The sequence below is a fragment of the Gasterosteus aculeatus genome, chromosome 7 (assembly GCF_964276395.1).
Source record: "Gasterosteus aculeatus chromosome 7, fGasAcu3.hap1.1, whole genome shotgun sequence".
Taxonomy (NCBI): domain Eukaryota; kingdom Metazoa; phylum Chordata; class Actinopteri; order Perciformes; family Gasterosteidae; genus Gasterosteus; species Gasterosteus aculeatus.
Window position 1 is genome coordinate 30349049 of NC_135694.1, and position 13282 is coordinate 30362330.

Below are 13282 nucleotides of genomic sequence, written 5' to 3' on the forward strand. Positions count from 1 at the left end.
GCATAATTTTTTTTAAAGCTCCACCAAGCAACAAAATGCACGTTTAGAAAATGAATAAAAATGAAATATTCTTACTCGCTGCTCTCCTTGTAAATTAAACTTGATCATGTCACCCCCCCCCCCCCCCCCGCTCCAAAAACCGGAGAAAACTCATCGGCCGTCGCTGCGGGTATTAAGGTCATCTGTTGGGACAACGACTATCCCGGTTTACACTAATCCAACCAAGTCACACGTAATCTTGAAACTAATCAGCTTATTCTTTATTCATTTCTTCAATTCCATTGTTTTGCGTTTGTGAGCTTTTTGTTTTGAAGGACTTGTTCTTCTTCTCCGTCCCGGATAGAAAAGCTCATTCTTTCTGTTCCATTTAACTTTGGGGGGAAAATCAAGGACTACATTTATAGCTGCAAATGTCACCTGGAGGCCGCTGACATTCTGCTCGGTTTTGTTCAGTCTGAAAACACACCGGGGAGTTGTGCTTTTTTATTAAAAATGGTATTAAATAAGTCTGCAACGGCTGCGTGGACGTAGACGAGGAGCAATCCAGTAATGCACGCGATGCAAGTTGGTTCATAAGGTACAGCTAAATGTTGTCGATGATGTGTGGAGACGTGATACAGACGCAAGCGTCATATAAAAGGTGAGCGAACTCCCACTTTTCTAAAAGAAACCCTCCGAATCGCTCACGTCGCTCCGCAAAAGCAACCAATTACTTTGTGAGTGGCAGGTTGCTGAAGTTGTTTTCATTTATGAACCAAAAGAATACTCCCGTCACACTTTGAGAGATTATTTAATCTTTTTCAGGTATTTTGCCCGAGACAAGAAGAATCCCTCATTTGCTCGCTCCTCTATCACGTCTCAGTTGTGCCACTCTCCAGAAAAAAAGCTCATTTAAAGAGAACGCCTGCTGCAAAAAGGCTTTCATCCCTCAAGAGACTCCACACACCAAAAAGAGTTAAAAGCTAACGAGGCTCTAATACGATGCTTATTAACACTTCATATGCATGAACAGCTTGTTTATTTTTTTTAGTTCATAAGCAACTAGTCTGGGTCTGATGTCAAACCAATCGGTTGGATTATCTGGACATCTATTGAGGACTCGTCGACTTATTCCTGGAACCTCTTTGCGAAGCCGTCCGTAAACGTCTGGGGAATTAGTGTTTTGACATGCGCGTTTCAGGGTCACCGCCGTGACCCGCTGAGTGCTTTGAAACATCCACATGACTAAATCCATATCAACGTGTCAGTCGGAATGTCCGTTAATACGGTTAATACATATTCATTTTTTTTTTTTTTTTAAAGCAATTTTTTTTTTCTCCTTCTCCACTCGCCAGGTGTTCAAGCGATCCGACCTTTTGAAGGAACCCTTCTGGGTGTCTCCATTGGTCGGGTTGGATCGGGGCCACGCAACGCGGTTGTGCGCCTACGAATGGAAAGAATCATGTGGATTACCGGAACGTCCCGAACACGCGCGGGAGGAATACGACTTTCGGGAAAGGAGGGAGCAAAAAAAATAAAAATAAAATAAACACACCAACTCACTGATACGACGCCACAGTTTTGTGTGTTTCTTGCGTCGCGTCACTCACCCGCCACGGCTCCGTGTACGTCCTGTCGGTCCGCCGCTGTTGCCAAAACACCAGGAAACCGGCGGGGGGCTTTGATGAGGTGCCACTTAAATGTAATCCAGAAGTAATCCGTCTGTGCCGATGCTTTGACCTCTGCAGTAATCCCGTCGTACATCACAGTAATCCGCAGGGTTTTATTCTCTTGGGCGCTTGTTCCTGTTTTTTGTTTAATGCTTCTTTTTTTTTTTAAGAAGTTCTTCTTTATCAGAATGCTGATCGAGAAATGCACTTTACACAGGTAAGCATGACTGATCAATAATGGATCAATGCAGAAGGGCACTGGAGGGACGTGTGGCGTCGTGGGAAATGATTGAATTTTGGGGCATATCTATTAAATATTGTAAACAACATGTATAATAACGTAATACATGTAAATAACTTGGCTTCTGTTTTAGCCAAATGTCTTTTTAAGCCACTAACGTTGCATCTGCTGACTCTTTTACCGTCCGCGTGCACGTGAAACCGGTGCACGCAGGCGCCGTTCCAGCATGAGTTGAACGCGTTTGATGGAGCGGCTCATCGGGGTGAGTGGTCGCGGTGACGGAACCTGCGCCGGACGCGGACGTAGGGCAGCTCTGATGCTAATCGGGGAGGCATTTGTTATGAAGCTAATCAGCTGAATACGATAAAGTACATGCTTCAAAAGGCTAATTTAGTAAGTGAGCCGCTGACAGCTGCTGTTGCAGCGCCCACATCTTGCAGGATGCCGGGTTGCTTATCTGGCTGTTCTTACCCACAATCCTTCAGTTCTGCAGATGCAGAAGTAGCCCCTCCCACTTGAATGCGTACTGCGCGCAGGATGCACTACAAGTAAAAAGTTTTAGACTTTCCGCTGAGAAGGATTAACGTAGTTTTAGCTGTGTTTCTAATCCGTGATGCAGGAACCCAAACGCCGCGCGACGGCTCTGCCTCATCAAAAATACTCGACTTTGACCAGTAATGCAGAAAATGGAACGCAACGAAGGTTCCCGATGTATTGATTCCGTCTCCCCGTGTGTCTTCCGCTCCTTCGTGGCATTCTCCCCCCAGCGTATCACGCGGTTATCTTAGCGAACTGATCTCATCTCGGTGGGACGGCCGCGATTATTCCCGTAACGCGGAGAGCAACAGAACGACGCCAAAGGTCAGCGCTGCGCGTTGAATCTCGTTAACATCGATTGTTCCTGTGTCCCCAACCCAGTTATCCAATGTCACCTTCTATTTCCACTCTTCTAATATGGGTTCTTGGCTTCCCTAAATCGGCAGAGGACTGAAGGAAAGTGTGAAATATTTGTAATAATACTACCAGTAATGGAGGAAAACAATGTGAGTGACAATATAAAGGCAACAAGGTCATGTTTCGTTTCTTTGTTGTTTGACATCCATCTGTCACCTCTTCAAGCATACGAACTACTGCTGACTTCTCTCGCGATGAGTGTCCTTCACCTCCGACCGAGCCTCCACAATCCCAGGGACAGTCACGTTGGTGTCTTTGCAAATGTTATTAGGACGTCGCTGTCTCTCCGCCCGTACGTTCCGTTGCGTAACACCAGGACTGTCTCTGTTGACCTCGTTTCCGGGCCGTCACAAACAAAGCTCATTCGTTCCTGTTCGTTAAGGTGCAGCTCAAAAAACCGTTTGTTTTATATCTGACTTGTGTGAGAAAGCAAGTGTCTCCCTGTGGGGAACAGACGCATTGAGATTGTCTTGAAGGAGACATGTCTTGATTATGAGGACCCTGCTTGACGCCTGTCTGGTTTCTCTTTATTATTATGGTTAATGTTCAGCTGTCACTTAAACGAGATCAAATCACAGCTGCTTTGAAAGCAAAGATAGAAATGTCCCGGTGTTTTCTTCAGGTGCTTTCACACCGTAAACCTACTGCTGAAGTTAAACTTCTGTATACTAGAAATATGTCTTCTGCTGATCTGTAAATACCTCATTTATACATTACCAATACTTTCAATCAGAAGTAGAATATAAATATTGCATCGACTTCTGTCCCAACCACAGTCGGATCTTCCCACCAGGATCCTGAGGACGATCGACCAAAATGTCCAAGAGTCATTTGTCCTCCTGTATAGCCAATGCATCATCTCTTAGAGGTGCATTCTCTCCACTGACCACCAGGGGGTCCAATAGAAGTCTGAGACAATTACTCGGCCCAGGCTGGTATTTAAAAGATTTAAAAGTCTGATATTCTATATCCGGACGCTGAGTCGATCTCGCTGAGGCTGATCCCACGTGTTGGTCCAACCTCTGGGGACAAAGAACGGCAGGAAGTCCTGAATGTGACACAAACGTCCAATGTCCAACTTATTACTAATAACGTGCCTTCTCCTTTTCTCCTCGGTCTCCCGCTGATGTCCTCATCTCCTTTCCTCTGGACTAGGTGAGTACCCTTCCTGGTTCTTAGCGTCTCTGTGGGGAGGAAGGTGTTGTGTCGACCTTTTTCGGTTTAGGTCATCTAGAAAGGTTTAAGACGTTTAGTGCGTGTTTGGTGAAAGGCTTTGGACCCGAACCCTGACCCACGAGGCTCGTCGCTCGCGCCCATGAACGAAGGAACATTGGTTTGCGAGGTCGACGGATCGGCGGGTTTTCGTCCTTCAGGCGAACGACTTCATTAGCTTCGCCGTTTTACACATAACGAAACAAATATTCAAAAGGCTTTTACTTTGTGCTCCACATTTAGCTGCCGGCTCTCCCTGGCGAACCGAAGGCCAAGAATCGGTTCACAGTTTAAAAATGGTTGCCGGCGGTAACCCGGCAACCGTCCCAGTGGAATGAAAAGTTTAGCTTTATCTCGATCTGCTCGATCCCCTTCTGTCGCCAACAGAAACACCTGTGAATTATTTAGTTATTATTTACGCATTCAAGGCCAGAGTAAGTGTGTTAGTTGCTGTAGAAATATTCATTTGAATAAACACCCAATTCACCAAGTCACTGCTGATGTGGTCCATTATCACAAATCAGCCTGCAGGTCCTCTGCCCCCCCCTGACCTCCACCCAGACCATCTGTCCTTTAAAAGGGTTCTACGTTCTGCATTTCACCGTCGGTTAGAGCGCTTCCCTCTGCATGGCGGGTCGCGCTCGTTCGCCGCGTCCCGCGTCCTGTCAGTTTGCCGTCTTGCGGTAGACGAGGAGAGGAAGAGGGCGACGGAGACGGTGATTTGCTGCTGTTAAAATTTCAATTTTCCGACCCAGAGGAGGGTTTGTTCCACATGAAAGAGAATGAAAATGCTGCACTGGGAGAAAACCGTCTCCGAAACCTTTTTCAAGTCCTTCAGTTTTAAGTCTTTTCTTTCTTTTTATTTAGAGTGGAGGCACAAAGTCCGCGGATTGCTACCTGAGACGCTTTGTTTTCTACGGGTTTAATTATGTTCGACCATTACGCTTCATGCATTGTATTGATTCAGGGTCTCTGAGCATCTTTCAGTCGAAAAAGAAAAAATACATTTGCCATAATGAAAGAAAGAGGTCAGGATGATTCACGGCTTTTGTTCAAGCCGTCCTGCAGAGCTGGCTCTGTATTGCGCCCCCCCCCCCCTCATTCCCACCCCTACTCTGCTCTCCGTCTCGAATGATATCAAATTGAAGAAGCGCAGCCTTCAGAAGGCGTCCTCGGCCCTCGTGGCTCCGGTCCACTTCCTGCATTCGCTCATCAATCCACCTTTTTTGTGGAAATCTCCTCTTTTCAGGCTCATCAGTCCTGAAATGAACTTCTCACTCCGGCAGGAACCTCTGAATCCACTTCCAATCCGCGGCGGCGGGCAGAAAATGCTGCTTTTTTGTGGAGGAGAGTAATCGTGAGTCCTCCCTCCCCCCGCCCCGCTCTTCTGGCTCATCTCTCCTCTGCTTGGCCGGGCTGCCCCTCCGCTTTGACCCTTGACCTCTGGTCCTTTCCACTGGTTGCTCCGTGGAACCTTGGGGGTGTGTTTTTGTTTCGCTTGAAAGAGTTATGATTTTTTTTTATCTCTTGGCAAAGGACGTAAGTGTGCGCCCCCCCCACCCCCCCCCCCACGCCCCGAGTAACAAAAGATGGAGGGGGGCGCTTTGTTTTGGTCTCAAAGCTTCATAATCCTGCCGCTCTCTCAGGCTGTTTGTTGTTTGATATGAAAGCAGATCTCTCTCTTGTATACATCTACATATATGTTTATGTATGTTTATATGTAGATTCTTGTTGTGCTGCAGCTCCACTGACGGATGCGGTTTGTTTTTGCTTCCAATCGGATGAAAAAGCCTCCCCCAGGCGCTCCGCTGCTCGTCACGCAGCAGGTGTCCCGCGCTCGCTGCACTGAGCGCTCTCTGCCAGCTTGAAGACAGGCGGCCATGTTGTCTGCTGCCTCCTCAGAGGAAGTGTTTAGCATTCCGATCGCTCCCAACAAACATCCGCCTTCGGGCCTTCCGGATCGACACGGGGCCCGTGTTGATTGAGCGCGTCGCCTACTGTGATCATGCAAACATCTCGCTCGTGCCGTCGAGCGAATCGGGGACCAACAGACAAAACGCGCGCGCCGTTTTTAAGTCACCTTTTATATTTCATTTTAGTAATTTCGATTCCGAGAGAGAGAGTGTGCACACAAACATGTGCTCTAGTTGTGTCTCTCTCTCTCTCAGCGAGTGATGGAGTGCAGACTCGTTCCTGGGGATTCCATGCCCAGGTGCATGCTGGGATAGGCCCCGAAGCCCTTCACCGTTTGGGGGCTGTCGATAAAATGACTGACTTCTCAAAAGTTCCTCGTTGCCGGCGTCACGCTCACTTTTTAAAAGGCAAAACACAATCACACAAATGGGGCGTTCAGCGTGGACTCCTCACGGCGGTTGCCGGTGGAAAACTGTGGCCCCTCTCCGGTCCCCCCCCGGTCGTAGCCTGGCGGAGCGACAGGTGGCTGCGGGACGGCCCACCGGGACCCCGACGCGAGAAGCATTACGTCTCTGCTTATCTCGCGTCCACAGCCATGTTGACTAATCTTATCTGGGTGTTCAAGAGCAGGCTGGTGAATAATTTGCTCGCAGGTAGGAAGCACTCAGGAAGCCTGCTGCATGGAGGAGGAGGAGGGGGGGGGATTAGGGATTGAGAAGCCTCTTTGGTTTTGTTCTTTTAACACAAATATTCTTTTCTTTTTGAAGCTTTAGCTGTTTGTTTTTTTTCTCCTCTGGCTGGGTTACGTCTCCGCGGAGGCGCCGGAGTGCGGATTTCAAACGGACCGTCTTTGAGATGAACTTTCCAGCGCTTGAAGTTATTATCGAGGCACCGACCGGGGGACGCCTGTGCGGGCGGCAGAGTCCCTGTTCAATGCTTCTGTTGTGTGATATACACGACATCGCAGTAGAGAAAGTCCACGCGCACGTTGGTCACTCGGGTGTTTGGCCGCCTGGTTCCATTGGGCTTCCTTCCCAACAAACGAGGACCTTAGGAAAGGGAATAGGGGTCGTTGTGGCGCAGGGGTTGGAGAAGCTGTGCTGGGAAGCACAAGGTTGGTGGTTCGATTCCAGGCTGCCCCATGTTCCATGTGGAAGTGTCCCTGAGCAAGACACCTAACCCCTAATTGCTCCCCGGGCAAAAATGTGAAAAAGCCATGGGTTTAAAGTGTAATGTAAGTCGCTTTGGCTAAAAAGCGTCTGCTACATGACCTGTAATGTAATGGAATGGAATATGTTACTTCAGCAACGGATCACATGACCACATATCGGCGTCAGAAATACCCTTCAAAAAATTAAATGTTTCCCCCTATATCACGAGGAGAGGGTCAAAAAGTTCCTCCAATTACAATTTAGTTAACTTGTCAAAAACATAATGACCGGGTCCAGTTGCCATTGAATGTTTTGATTCTCAACTTAACGTTAATGTTGCGTCTGCGGCAAGAATGAAACCTTCTTAAAATAGCAGCGCTTCTTGATCAGACCTGTGCGTGTGCGCAGAGCAAATCCAGCCTCCGTCACAGTCTACGGTTCAAAGGCACGAATCCACGCGCCCATTGACCATCGTTTAATGGAAGATGGATGAGCTCGGCTGGGAGGAAGACGACAAGCGAACCACCCGCGTCTTTTGCGCTCAGACCCGCCGACAATGAACCAGAACCGGCAAATTCTTCTGCTGACTTTATCAAGGGGAGCGAAAACATTAAGAAATACGCGTACCGTCGCCTACGGTGAGTGATGGCTAATTATTAATTCTCAAAAAATGATTTCGTTAGCTAACGTTGGCAAGCTCTGATTAGCTATTTAACTAACGTTAGCTACGAAGGCTTGCTAGCTGGCTAACGTTAGCCAGAGTGCAGTCAGTGGGACGTTTCCTCTCATAAGTTACTGCCACCTTTTGGTTAACAGACAATTTCTATTTGGGTAAAATACAATTAGTTGAGGCTGCAGTTGACTCAAGGTTTAATGTTTTGTTCTTTCTCTGAATCTGTAGTCTCCTGCCTAATAGTCTTATTAGCTGCGCCGCGCCAACTATAAAAATCTGCGTCGACGATTTTTCATAATTGACCTCGTCGATTAAGCCGTTGCAGCTCTAATGTGTTCGCTTCTTGTTTTGCTTCACGTCCAAATACCGAATGAAGCACGCAGCAGACAGACCCAGGTAGACGCGAGACTCCCGAGGAGACAGATGGCAGGTTTGTTTACTCCTAGTTTCCAACTTTGTGTCAGGTATTTTTTTGGAAAAGGCCCTCGCTCCCGTGCACAGAGCCGGCTACACAAAGAAATGTGCTCTTGGTGAGGAATAATTGGGCCGGCCTGCACAGAGTGAGCAGCACAGATGTTAGTACGGGGAAGACTCAGCTTCATCAACCAGGGGGAACCACGTTCTTGATCCTCATTTCTTACTTTACACTGAGAATGTAGATAAGCAATGAAAACATCGGGAAATGTACTGTATCTCTGCCAGTTAGCATTAGCATAATCTCCATTTTTGACTCGCAGGTAAACTGTGTATAAGTAGTGTAGTCATCGGTTTGTGGACCAGTGTTTTGAAGCAATCAGGTTCTGGAGGGTTGTTCTCTCATAGACTTCTATACAACCAGAGGAGTCGCCCCCTGGTGGACATTTAGGAGAATGCAGCGCTAAAGACACTTCCTTGTGTCACACTGGGCACATTTTTACTTGGACTCAAAGGTCTGAACATGCGTGTGAAGCATGCAGGGCCTCCATCCGGTCCATAAATCACCAACATTTAGGGACTGCTCTCTTCATAACGCCGTTGTGTCATCCCTGGTTTCCTGTCTGACTGTACGAGATGCGGATTCATATCCGATCACACACTATTGAACTCACACAGAAGCCGTCGCCTAAATGAGTAAATATGGGTTACATTCATCACACAAGCTCTCAATTACAAGCTCACGGCGACCAGGCTGAACACGAAACTCAATACTGATGTCTGTTTGCTTCTCCGTTCTGCACTGAATGGATTTACGGCGGCGCTCCACCGCCCGTTGCCCTCGCTAATGCACTTCACGCGTCCTCCCGATGACGTCTGGCAGCTCGTTTGCGTCTTTCCTGCCAGGGGATTTGATGTTGTTTCCATCCCCGTAGGTCGGAGAACCTGAGAAGGGCGAAGGGCCGAGGGTTCCCCCCGTGCCGGGCGTCGCTCACACCAAAAGCGTGTTCTCGGTGAATTGTGTGCCGAGGACTCCAGGGGTCCGGCTCAGTAAATATTTGTCCTCTCTTTACAGAAAGGAAACCAATAAAAGCGGACTCCCGTTGTTGACCAAATGAAGCCGGCTGGATTTTCATTTAAATGTGGAACGCGTCGCCCCCCCATTGCAGCCCCGTCGGTGTCGGACAGCAGAGCCGTTCAGAGTCCCGCTAAGAGCCTGTCAGTTGAGGGGAAATTAAATTATGACCCTATTTCATTGCGGCAGGCTTCCATTTCTCTCCCATTCCCAGAGCAGAGACGGGCTGGAAGCCGTTATAAATCACGCCGTCTCCCAGCCGGCATCCAGAGTCTCCTTGAACCGCTCACGCGGAATGTGGGAGAAGGAGTTGTTTGTTGTTTCTCCTTTATGTAGATCATGTAGTTTTTGTGTTTTGAGGAGTTGTGTTGGACCAGTGATGCGAGGTCTTCTGGCCGTCATGTTTCCTCCCATCATCGGTACTGTTCTCTGCTCTATTTTCACACTTCACGTCACGTTTTATTACGCCGCCTCTGTGTTGTCACGTCTCAAGGTGCAACTTTTGCCTTTCCGGTCCGTCCTTATGGGCGCGATTATCTGAGTCCACTTGGACCCGAGGAAGAACTTATTGGAATTGGCTAGTTGGAGGCCGTGGCCCACGTCTCGATAATGCTAAAAGACAATTTCAAATAAATCTCTAATGCGATTTAAATCATAAAGTGGTGATATTTTCGGAGCAGAGCACTTGCACATCACAATGAGTGTTATTCTTTTCTAAGTCCTTTTCAAATGGACTTAAACTGGCTTTTATTCTCCTTGTTTTGGTGATTATGTTGGATTATGTAGAGCCATAGAAAAGGATGCAGAAGCAGCTCTTCACCTCCTGGAACAAACCATCCGCTCCGCGTGGGGGGAGGCAGCGTGTGACCGGCGCACAGCCGCTGATGCTTCGCACGCGGCGTTCATTGTCAGTAAAACTGCCGCGGAAAACCTTTTTCGGTCCGGGCTTCACGTGTGTGGCGTGAAATCCAAACGGCGACACTCTTGTCTTCATCTCTTGCCTTGATTGTGGACATTCTGAGGGGGGCTTTCAATATTCCTGTTTCCATTCCTCCTTAGTGTTTCATCATGCTCAATTTACTTTGAAATAACAATCTATTTCATCTGCTAAATAAAAGGAGTGAAAGAAGTAGGAAATTCCTTCTGAAGAGTCAAATTGAGATGAAGTTCTGTGCCGTGTCAAAGCAATGCGCTTGGACGTGACTTAAATGGTTCTTTTCCACGTCTCTCTGGTGGAGGAAGCGTTCGCTGCATCACAGATCTCCCTTTAAGAGACCCGGGGGAAGATGTCGGGTCGCATCGAGCGCACCCCTCTTCGTTTGTTGACTCCGTCGCTCTGGTTGGCGCGGCGGCAATGAAAGCGCCTCCTGCTGTGAGATCCAGCTTCGGCCCCGCAGGAAGTTCTGATCCGGGCCCCTGGAACGTATCCGCTGACGACCTGCCTAACTATCCTTGACCGTGGGACTGTTGAACACAGCAGCTTTAAACAGTGTGTAATAGCCTGTTGTCTGAGATGCTTTTTTTTTTTCTCTATTCAGACTAAATGTTTGTCACTTAATATTTAATGGGCCTGTTTTTAGTCGCACCGTCTCAATTATGTATTGGGCGAGTCTTAATTCGTCACTCTATCTTGGCACTTAATGGGCCAGTCTGGTTGGTAGTTAATGGGCCAGTATTTTACTCGATCAGTGTTTATTTTCTAATGGGCCACTCGCTGGTCTGTCACTTAATCGCTGCATTTAATGACCCCGCGTTCAGCCGGTTTCTCCTCCGTCTATTTATTCGGCCGTTTTCAACAGCGTGGACCTGCCAAGCCGGCGAAAGACCCGCCGTCATTCCCCAGCGCTCCGGTCGCACTGTCAGTGCTAATGAATTCTGCGAGACCAGAAGCGTGTGGATGGCGGATGACGAGCGCCCGCGAACGCCACAGAAATGTGTTTTGGCGCCGACCGATGGGTGGGATTCCAAATGCATTGTTTTGCCGGCTTTATTGCTACGACATGCTGTGCGTGCGCTGCGAGGTGCGATGTGGCTTTACGAACTCGGTCCGTCTCGCTGTCTGATGGGTGCTGTATTGTTTGACTGGAGATAAGAATTCCTCTGGGGCATAAATGAAGGTCTTCAATTGGAAAGCGTCCGATTGAACCCTGGTGTGTAGTTAGTAGTTTCTGCACATAATCCTACTTAGAATTGTAATAAATTTCTAAAAAAGTTAAACAGATCCCTACTTTACTGAAGGTGTAAAAGGGAAGAGATATTCTCACCCTAATGTGTCACAGAGAGCTTGCTGCACTGGACAGTAACGGAACAAACACAAAAAAACACACAACAATGCTTTGACTTTTTAATGTAGAGAATTTTTTTTCCGTTCTATATACACACATAATATATTTATATATTTATATTATATATTAATATTAATATTATATATTTATATTTATATTATATATATTTATATTTATATTATATATATTTATATTTATATTATATATTAAATAAAGGTGTGTGTGTAAGGGCTTCACCTTCTCGTGGTGTTTATCTCCATCTCAGTAACTGAAAGTCAAGTGTTCTCCGTGGCCGCATCGGCTCCCGTTTATTTTGACCATTTTTTCCTCTTTGAGTGTTTTTTGCTGATTACCTCCGGCCCACGAAGGGCGCCTGCAATCAGCGGAATCCTCGAGTGGACCCCCTCGACTCGGGAGTGAAAACCACAGTTTGCCTGCCCCCCCCCCCCCGCCCCCGTCACCGGAGGGGCCCAGCAGGGAGCCGCTAAACGGGACACCGAACTGATGAGGGATCCGCTGAGCTGTTTGAGTGGGCCGTCGCACCGCTTAAGATCGCGATATGACAGCAATACGGATATTTAACCGTAATCCAATAATCTGGATTAATGCCTGTGGGCGACGCGTTTGTATGACATCTGTTCACTTGGATGACTTCCCAACTGGTTTAGAGTACAAGGAGTGTGAAGAAGCCTTGACGCTCACCATCACGCTGCTCCTCTTCCACTGCAGGAAGCTCCTCAGGATCTTCTCAGGACCTCTTATTTGTTTTGGGGTCTGGATTGAGCTCGCGGCTGCAAAAAAACCCAAACATCCGTGGGATCCGTTCTCGTGCTTTCGACCGGCCCAGAAGCTTACGAGGGTTGAGGTTTGATTACCTGAGAGAGGCTGGAGGAGCTAACCCCCCCCGCCCCCCTCGGACCCCCTTCAGCAGTAAACAAAGCCGGTCTGCCGCTGCGATCAATAGGAGCTCATTGACGTAGAAAGTTGTTTTGGTTCCCGACCCGTCGGATGAAGTTTCTTTCTTTTGAAGGTTCCTCTGCTTGCTCAGAGGTTCTTGAGGGATTCTTGAGCGTGAAATGAGTTGGCGTTTTGGGATGGGGGGGGTGGGGGACGTCACATGGTGTGTCGGCTTTCTCATTAATCAGCATTCCTCATTAGTGAGGTGAAGTCGCAGCCACGGTTTAGTCCATGTTTTCTGATGTTTCGGCGAGAACGAAGTCGTTACAGGCGGCCTGGTTGATTCAGGTCCCCTGCTGCTGCACTTCAAACCCCAATCAGTTCCTTCATGATGGAAAAACACTGCTCTTCAACGTGGGAACGTGTCACCAAAATGAGCCCGCTGTCTCGTCGCGGGGGGGGGGGGGGGCGCCGCACGCCACGGCGCTAACGAACGACGACGGAAAGTAGAAGTTGACGTGAACCCACGGCTGCAGTCGTCTTGTCGCGTCGGCGCAAACAAGACATGAAAAGTCGTTTGTGGGAAGTTGTTTTTCCGGGGAGATGCTCGGCGCCGCGCCGGCCTCGAGGTCTCGGGGACCTTTTTTTTAAGAATCCAAACAAGGCTTTGTAAAGTGTGAGGATGGCTGCATTTATTACCGTGTTCTCCATGTTTCCTTTTAATGAAACATGACCGCGGAGAGCTCTGTTAACGGCCAGAGGGGCTGCATTCTACTCAGATAACCTCGCGGCTCCCTCGTCGCAGACGCAATGAAAT

At 48.2% G+C, this 13282-nt stretch overlaps 1 protein-coding gene across 1 annotated transcript in view; it reads left to right on the forward strand.

The window, feature by feature from the left end:
- Nucleotides 1-13282, forward strand: part of tmem132e (transmembrane protein 132E) — a gene marked incomplete in the record, with an annotated part of 169441 nt that overhangs the window by 14511 nt on the left and 141648 nt on the right.